Here is a 9,975-nt window from a genome sequence, read left to right on the forward strand (position 1 = left end):
TAACAACGCTTGGAAACTTTTCACCAACAATTTTTATTAAATCAAAATTTGCCGACCTGAACTATTGACTTAGACTCGACTTTAGAGTCCTACGGAATCACCAGAAAATTACTAAATTACAACCATTATATTAATGAGAGAACAGATTGCATTTAACGTTTCAAGTAAAATCATTATAATCAAGAACTTTATCTTAGTAAATTATGGGTCATGAGGAAACCATTTGGTATTAAAGACAAAATTTAACGTCTCGCTGGAATCAGAACATGCTAAAAGTGTACTTAATTTATAACTGTATAAATCAAAACGTAAAAGAAAAACTTTCAATATCAACTTATCATTTTTACAGTTGAAACTAGTTTGCAGGATTATAATTCTTATGTGTTCGTTTTTTTTCCGTTTAGATTCTAATAAATTGTTGAATAATTGAACTGATATTGCAGACGCAATAAGAAGACTTTGCCGTAGATCACACATTTAAAGTGTAAAATAGACCTAATGTGAGTTAAATCTTAGTACGTTATTGTTCATGCGATTTATTGTGTTCGTTGTTCATCCAACAGAAGTGTTTTTTATTAATGTAGCTTTCAAGCCTCATATATTGACTGACCTCATTATTAGGATCCTACTTCACTAATATTGAATTAATATACTTTTTGCTGTGATAAGAATTTGGACTTGGAACACTGAGGTTTCGCGCAAAGCTACACGACGGCTATCTGCGCTAGCCGTCCCTAATTTAGCACTGAAAGACTAGAGGGAAGGCAGCTATTCATCACCACCCACCGCCAACTCTTGTGCTACTCTTTTACCAACGAATAGTGGGAATGACCGGAACATTATAACGCCCACACGGCTGAAAGGGCGAGCATGTTTGGTGGGACGGGGATTCGAGCCATGCTCTTGCTCTTCTAACAGCTTTGAACAATAAAGACATGGTAAATTCTTGCATTTATCATCTTGGGTGAACCCTTGTCCGTCAGGTTCGAAATGCATGCAGCATCTTACGGTGGACATAACTGGTAGCAATGTTCAGAGATATTCTGGTTATTACACTACCACCAAATATTTGCAACGCTATTCAGTACACCACACGTTTCCATGGAATTATTATTTAACCACAGTGTGAATGTTTTAAGTCCTATTAAAGCTATGCTTTCTGGTTGTCAGATATTGTGACCATAGTTGAAGATATAGGGCATTTGGAAATAGACTGATGCCTTTGTTGCCCTTTTTTCAATCACCAAAAGTTTAGGGCCACAATATTCCCTTTAAACTGATACCGTAGATACATTTTAGTGAAAAGTATTTTTTAAACAGCCAGTCAACGAAACGGTTTTTGATAACGACGCTCCAACTAGACTGGAACACATTATACTATTGTCTTGAGAGTCGAAGAGGTTCTTGCTTTCATCTGCTGTTTTGAAGAATCTTGGTTTTAAAACTTTTATTATAGCTCTATAATTACAAGGCTGAAACAGTCACCTGCCACATCAGATTAAATAAGTTTGCTTTTCATTTTCAAATAAATATATTTTTCTGCAAATGTGTATATATATATGTTCTAATAAAACAGCCAATCCGAAGCTATATAATTTTCATGCTTTAACTTCGGCAGCATAAGACATACGAAAGTAAACCTTAGGGACACAGGTTATCAGTACTGTGCCATCGTCAGAACATAGAGAACTCATTACATTTCTTGTAGTTAAACACGTGTAAGTACAATCAGTGCACAAGTCAGAAAAAAGTAAAGGCATTGGGCCTCATGCTATTCCAAACAAATATAAAATGTTTATTTTGTTTTCGCAGCTGTTTAATATTGCAAATAACAATTAGGTGCCTAATTTGAGTTTCAATTTTTAAAAGTTTATTTAGAGGGGGCACAAGTCCCCCTACATCACATGCTATTGCGTAACCTATCAGTGGAATGTGTGTTCTGATTACTCTGCTGCTTTGGGCCTCACGCTGAGTACAAGCTCCTAGTAAAGAAATAATTACTTTTATTTTTTTTATTTTTTGCGATTGTTTCATGAACTTCAATATTAATTACAGGGGCCCGGCATGGCCAGGTGGTTAGGGCGCAATCTGCGGTTCACGGGTCCGAATCCCCGGTACACCAAACGTGCTCGCCCTTTCAGTCGTGCGGGCGCTATAATGTGACGGTCAATCCTACTATTCGTTGGTAAAAGAGTATTCCAACAGTTGGCGGTGGGTGGTGATGACTAGCTACCTTCCCTCTAATCTTACACTGCTAAATTAGGGACGGCTAGCACAGATAGCCCTCGTGTAGCTTTGCGTGAAATTCAAAACAAACAAGCAATCAGTTACAGGCGACAAGAAATCGTTACAGAGCTGATGAAAACGTAGTCATCAGAGCCTAACTACTAGGTGTAATTGTCAATGTAACTAGAAATAACTGTTACTGGCAAGTGAGCAGGATGTTATTGTGGATGGTTAATGTTATTGTAAGCAGTGACCAGAAGAAGTGTGTGTTTTTTGCATTGTTTGGCAAGAATTCCATATGGTTGTGCCACGGAAAAGCGGCATTGCATTAAATAGTAAAAACGTAGGCATAATTCGGCCCATGCCTTCTAATATAGTGTCACGTTTCCTCAGTAAATCCCTAAGGAGTATTTCTGTTGTTCGGTTTATTACTTCCAGTGGTGTCGCTGGAAAGATAATTGGAAGTCAGAACTACAATGTAGAAAAGAGGAGTGAAAGCTTCGTTAATAGTGAAGATAAATACAACAAATTTCCTCTCGATTTAGAATTAATGATTATTTATCGCTTGTTCATTCCTTCCAGAGTGTCATTTGGAACGAATTCTACTGCTTTACTATTATGATCAACTAACAATGTATAGGATTAATATCGCATTCTGTATGATGTGGCATTAATGATTTGGTAGGAAATTGTATAGGTTATATACAGTTAATGCAATCTTCTCTCATATGTATCCACTTGCTGCTAATTAGTATGTAAATTGCTTGCAGGGTATAGCCAACGTGTCTATGTTTCCCTCATTGTCTTTCATGAAACTCGGAACTAATAAACTTAAATTTAATTTCATGCAAAGAACATTCATTTTCCGGAAAACTACTTTATAGAAATCAGAAATGTTTGTAGTTTTCATTTCTTAAATGTGATTCGTATCGACAAGTTTTATCATGTAACTTTGAGGTAATTATTTAATATAAATGTACATTTGTTGTTTTTCTAGTTGTTTAAAAACACAACTTTTCACTAATACACGGTGAATTCTTCAAGTTGATTTAAACTTAGAATTCAAGCGCTTTCATGTTTTTTAAAATGAAAAAACTTAAATAAATGAAATTATTAAATCACCGTAATGCATATACAGAGAGTTGAGTACATTATTTTAAAACGGTTTTGAGTATGCAAATCATTAGTTAACGTGACAGTCATAGCCTATATAAAGTCGAGGTGGAATGCATCAGAACTACATTTTGACATAGTCTGGCGTTTCTCAGGTAGTATGATGTCATCTCAAATTTATAGATATGTAACAGCTCTTTCCAACAGAAAATATTTATATACTCAGGTAATAAAGACGTATTTTGATTAAGAATTTCGAAAACAGAGATATATTTCGTACTTAATAGCATTGGAAAATAAAGGCATATGGAACAACATGGAGAACCAGAACCACCCAGAAAGAGACCCGCAACAAGTCGTACCGTAAAAGATATTAACTCTGTTTAAACAACTCTTTAAGTTTATAAGACCTAATCATTGTGAAAGAACTTGAAACTCTATTTAGATATTAGTTTGTTTATTTATAGGATATTACACAAAGGTATTCAAGATCTACTAGCTATAGCCGTTTTAATTTAAAAGTGATAAACTAGAGGGAAGATAGCTTGTAAACACCACTCGCCGCCAACTCTTGAGCTACTCTAATTGAATAATATGATTTGACCGTCATTCTTATAGTACACCCACAGCCCCAAAGTGCGAAAAGTGGGATGGACGTCACATTATAACGTTCCTATGGCTGAAAAGAGGAGAAGGTTTTAGAATCTAGATTGAAAGTACGTTATCATTCTGATAGGAAGTAAACCTGTTTATTTATCTCGTTTCAGTTTCTTAACACCTCATTATTCTTATAGGACGTGAAACTCTTGTTTAAATAACACTTTTAAGTTTGATACTACTTCACCATCCTAAAAGGACGTGAATCTGTTGAAATATCTCGTTTCAGTTTTGTAACAACTCATTATCCTGAAAGGACTTAAAACTGTTCAAAAAATACGTTTCGGTTTGATAGTAACTCGTTATCCTGAAGGCCCTGAAACTTTGTTTAAATAATTCGTATCAGTTCGATAGTACTTCTTCATCAACGATGTAAAAACTGCTTAACTTATTTCAGTTTGAAAGTAACTCGTTATAAGACATAAATCCCTCTTTAAAATATCTCTTTAAGTTGAAATCACCCGTAATCTTGAAAGAAAATAACACTGTTTTAATATCTCGTTTGAGTTTTATAGCACCTTATCGCCCTAAAACTAACTTGTTTCAGTTTGATAATGCATTGTTCTGAAAGGACGTGAACTTCTGTTTAATTAACTCGTTTGAGTTTAATAATGCATAGTTCTAAAGGGACGTGAAATTCTGTTTAACTGACTCGTTTCGGCTTGATAATGATCGTCCTGAAAGGACGTGAACTTCTGTCTAACTAACTCGTTTCGGTTTGATAATGCATAGTTCTGAAAGGACGTGAACTTCTGTTTAACCAACTCGTTTCAGTTTGATAATGCATTGTTCTGAAATCTTAAGATTTTAGCGTGTATGCTCTATTAATGCAACACTTTCATGTTATACACATATATATACATACATACATACATAACATATTGATAAAGAAGAAAAAGCTATTTTTTTAAACATATCTCTTCTTTTATTCTCCTTACATTTAATTGGTCGCTCCTAATTTATCACACCCTCCAGTGTTATTTTCAAGTTAGTAAGATTCCAGTAAATGAGTGCGAATCCTGGAATCCAAGTTTACTTCTTTGTGCTTATGTTTTGTTGATTTCTATCCTTTCCAGTTGTTACAAACACAGGCCAACAGCTAAACTGTTGAAATTATCGTCTTATGTAGCTGAGATTTCTTCTGGGTATAGTTTGATTTCTGACACTGCAGCCCCAACTTTGTAATCCTGGGGAAAATTGCGTTTATTTCTCACGTGATTTCTGAAAATGAGATAAATTTCAGTAAAGTTTATTATCACTCCTCTTGCTACTGTAGGATGAGCAAGTATACCGTGAAATACTTTGCTATTCAATGATCTTTATACCAACTCAAGTTGTCTCTCGTTTGTAGTGTACAATGTGCAAATGTCAGAAAAAGCTTCAATTTGGACTTCAGTTTCTTATAAGATTTGTCAAATTGTTGTTGTAATAATGAAATCATAATTCCCTTGTATTTAACATTACCATAATCAAATATATTTTTGAACATGGTTTGTATTGTTATTTTGGAAGGCAATATAACCTATAACTTGAATGTTTTCAAAATTATCCACTTCAGATTTATGCTGTGTGACTTCGTTTCTACAGCAATGACTCACTACTTCTAATTTCGTTTTAATCCCTAAATTGTTATGCAGAATCAAGTAAGCATATCAGTTTGACTTAAGAATTTCTTGCGTAAAGCATGTACCCCTGTGGTCAGTGGCTGCGACAGCACCAAAAATGAGGGGGGAGGTCAAGCCAAAATCTTATACTCACGTGTAATTTTAAAGGGACTCCTTATTTCCTCCACATTTTAGAATGCTAAATTACATTGAAGCAACGTTGTGTTTCAAAAAGTACTTTGAGTTTTGAAGCCTCAAAGTACTTGCAGACTTTAGAAAAGATCAGAAGATTTATGACCATTCTAGCATGGGGGGGGGATAACAAGTCTCTTTAAAGGTGGATTGATGAAATTTTTTTTTCGAGCATTATTCAATGAAATAAATAATTATTTAGTGCAGTAATACGATTAGTATAAAAGTAGGGTTAAGGGAATACCTATCATTGTAAGATATATCTCATTGACTTCTAGGATACAAGAAAAAAAATCCCGTAATACGGTAGTGCGCATGCGAACGTGTTTCCTTGTTATACACAATACATTTGCTCATTATTTGTAGGATTAAATTCTATGGTGGCTGGGTGGGTGGGGGGCAAATTGGGAAGTAAGAAAACATTTGGATGGGCCCCATGGGCCCCTTGCCCCCCTGTAGCGCCACCACTGCCTGTAGTATATTGAATATGAGAGATATCATTTCATTTTTGCTTATCATAGGGCTGGGTATGACTTAATAGTTATCGTGCCCGAACTGTAAATCTGAGGGTTCATGAATCGCGGTCGTTGTTGCAAAAACACGCTCCGCTATTTGGGGCTATGGGTGCGCTATAAGAGTGGTGATGGAAATTCCACTATTCGGTCATTACAACAGGAGTAGCCCAAGTTGTGACTAGCTGCCTTTCTTTTACTCTAATAGATCGAAGTAAAGACGGCTGTGCACAGATAGCCCTTGTGTAGCTATGTACGAAAATTCCTGAAGCAAACAATGTAACGTAAACGGCTGATTGGTAAATGCTAACATTTAATATTAGGTTATGATTATTCACAGTTCAAGAAATACCATGATAATTTGTTTCTAGTTAGTATATTTTTCATATGATAATTTCACATGCAAATCCTGTTAATAAATCTGTTTTCGGATTACAATCTGTCTTACATGGAGTTAGCTAAAATCTTATGTTCTGCTGTATCCTCCGTCACCGGTAAAGTTGGGGACTTATAACACCCATTATGTAGCTCCGCGCTAAAACAAAAACTGTTTAAATGTAAGAAGCTTGTAAATGTAATAAAGTTAATACTTCAGTTAACAAATTGGTTCTTAGATAGACAGTCCTGTTGTTATTTCTAGTTAAACAACTCATAATGTGATTTATATAATTAAGATTGTGTCACTTTATCATAAATTGAAGCTGTTATCAGTCAGAAAACTAAATTAATTTTGTAAATTCTTTGTACTTAACATATTTCGTTTGGTATAGATGGTTCTGAGATGTTTGGATGTTGTAACGACTTCGTAAAGAATAACGTTTTATAGTAACTTTCACATCAAAAATAGGGTCTTAATCTGCTGTGTAAACGAATGGATATTACAGGCGAAAATATCATTAACAGCGAAGTTACCCAACTGATGAAACAATGCATACTAAACCTTATAAATAAAAACGTAAGAAATTTATATTTAATTACCTATACTCATTGTCATGCTGAATTTTGACTTTCTCTCTAAGTACACACCTTCCTGTGATCGGAAGCTAATAATAGTAAATAGAAACATTATATATACGAGATAGCAAAGTGTTTCCTGTCTATTGACAACCAGGAATACTTAAGAGCAGTGATTCTCATACGTTTCAGGTTCGCGCACCACTTTTTGTTTTAATTTTTTTTTAAATTACAAACCCAGGCCTAACTAAAAAAAAGATAAAAACCTAGTAATAAAAATTCATATTTTTAACACTTGCCCATTAATGCGAAGGATGCGATTGTTTTTTCTGGCACGATTGAAGAATATGTGGTACCATTTTTGTCAATTTTAAGGGAAGGAAATAATGGTGAGTCTATTCAGGAAGAGAATGAGTCTATAAGTGAGGAGGAGGACCCCCCCCCCCCAGTGGTACAGCGGTATGTCTTCGGATTTACAACGCTAGAAACCGGGTTTCGAAACCCGTGGTGGGCAGATCACAGATAGCCTATTGTGTAGCTTTGTGCTTAACAACAAAACAAAAAGTGAGGAGAGTAGTATGTATATGTACGTGAGAAACTCAGATAGGGCTAATTACAAATTTTATGATTTTTTTATATTAATTGTGTCGTGTACCACCGACATTAGCTCCACGTACCATCATTGGTACGCGTACCACAGTGTGAGAATCCCTGCTTTAGAGCTTAGAACACTGTTTCCACGGAATTATTTTGTGACTAAAAAAAAATATTATTTAGTTCTGAAGAAACTTTAGAGCAACATTTTCAAGCTCTTAAAATAAGTTACATTTTTACCAGGCGTTATAATGTGACGGTCAATCCCACTATTCGTTGGTAAAAAGTAGCCCAAGAGTTGGTGGTGGGTGGGGATGACTAGCTGCCTTCCCTCTAGTCTTACACTGCTAAATTAGGGACGGCTAGCGCTGATAACCCTCGTGTAGCTTTGTGCGAAATCCAAAACAACAAGCCATCTTTAACCACGGACATTGCTTTTTAAACATAATTATTTGTATAAAAGGCAACTTTCTTTAAAATGTTAAAAAGAGAATTACGTCTCTTGTTTTTTTTTAAATTTGATTTCTTGGTTCAAATTCAATGAAATAATATGGCTTCTTCTTGTGTACGGTTATAGTAGGAATGCTCGGACAAATGGTTTAATTGAAGTTTAGTTATTTTACTAAATACGGCAGTTTGAAAAGCTCAGTAATTTAATAGTCTGAATAACCTATAAAGTATTAATTAACGCATGACCAGTGATGAATTTGATTCACAAATGAGTAAAGGGACCATGAAATGGTTAGCTCTCCTGTCTTGAGGCGGATTTTATTTGACTTAACACCTACAAACATGTTTTTGTTGAAATTACGAAAGTTTGAGTAGGGGTCGTGACCTTGTGTGGGGTTAGCCTTAATGTTTTGAGGCTATTTTCTATTCTTTTTGTTTGTATAAAAGTTATTTGATTTCGGATGGTCAAGGTCAACCCATCTTTAGCGGCAATTAGGGATGGCTCTGAATATGGACCTCTGAACTGGACTGGACTGAACGTTTAATCCACGTGCGCATATGGTACTGATCAGGCTGGAAATTCCAATTTTTGTGTAAAGTTTATGAATAAGGTAGTGGTTATAGTCCAACGTGCAGGTAACAGACTCAAAAATGATTACTATAATAATTTCTTAGTAACACCTCCAGAAAAATGCTATTGTAGCCATAAGGATCCAGTATTTTCTGTACGACAGGAATTTTCTACACTACTCAACACTTAATCTACTTTTTTGCCTCATATCAGAACATATGCCTTTCTTAAATGCACATTTAGAAATTATTTATTACGTTCTTGTGTATATGGGAAAGCATGCCAAGCACCAGTGTTCGCATCTTGTATGTTGTACACATACTGAGTTAAGCATAATAGCAGGGGCGTGCATAAAGGGGGCAAGCATGGCCATGAACCCCCCCCCCCCCAAATAACTATGCGTACGGATTCGGTGATTCTGGTGAATGTAATACTGTTTATTTCTTTGTATATGAATTATGTGCATGTGTTGATATGATATATATATAATATATGAGTTTAATTACCTTCCGCCCCCCACGCTCGGCCCTTCATGATTTTTCGAGTTACTATCTGAAAATAATCGACAAAAAATTATTTTGGTTTAGATTTCATTTTTATTCGGACAGAACTGTCTTGCATAATACGCTTATGTATCTTTGTATACATTCCTAGAATAATGGTACTTGGAGACTAAGACTAATATCAAAACACTTTGTTGAAAATGACTCAAAGCCTGAAAATAATCTACGTGAAACACTTTAAAAAGTATTAATAAATCCTTAAACATTTGCAAGGTGATAGGTGATGCTTAAAATCTCTCCCAACAATCAATTTAACTGGATTATGAAAAAGGCGTAAACGGAGATTTATAGTGTTTGCTGCATTCCTGTGAACTTTTACTGGCAAATCGTGATTTTTATGTATGTTTTTTGTAACCTACATAGCACTTTTTAAGCTATCGTTTGATATATTTAAAGGTGATCAAAATTGGTGTCGATACAGAAAATATTTTATGTATTGAAAAGTTTAAAGTCTTGTTGTGAAACCTACACTGAGTGGTCACAAGTAAATAGACACCTAATTTTTCGTCATTTAACTGATTTATGCTAACTAATTTGTA

At 35.0% G+C, this 9,975-nt stretch overlaps 1 protein-coding gene across 1 annotated transcript in view; it reads left to right on the plus strand.

Moving 5' to 3' along the window:
* The window catches only part of LOC106478275 (tyrosine-protein kinase transmembrane receptor Ror2-like), a 78,546-nt gene that overhangs the window by 42,402 nt on the left and 26,169 nt on the right, over positions 1-9,975 (plus strand). The window lies entirely within an intron of this gene.

This window comes from Limulus polyphemus, unplaced genomic scaffold (assembly GCF_000517525.1).
Source record: "Limulus polyphemus unplaced genomic scaffold, Limulus_polyphemus-2.1.2 Scaffold195, whole genome shotgun sequence".
In the NCBI taxonomy this organism is placed as follows: Eukaryota; Metazoa; Arthropoda; class Merostomata; order Xiphosura; family Limulidae; genus Limulus; species Limulus polyphemus.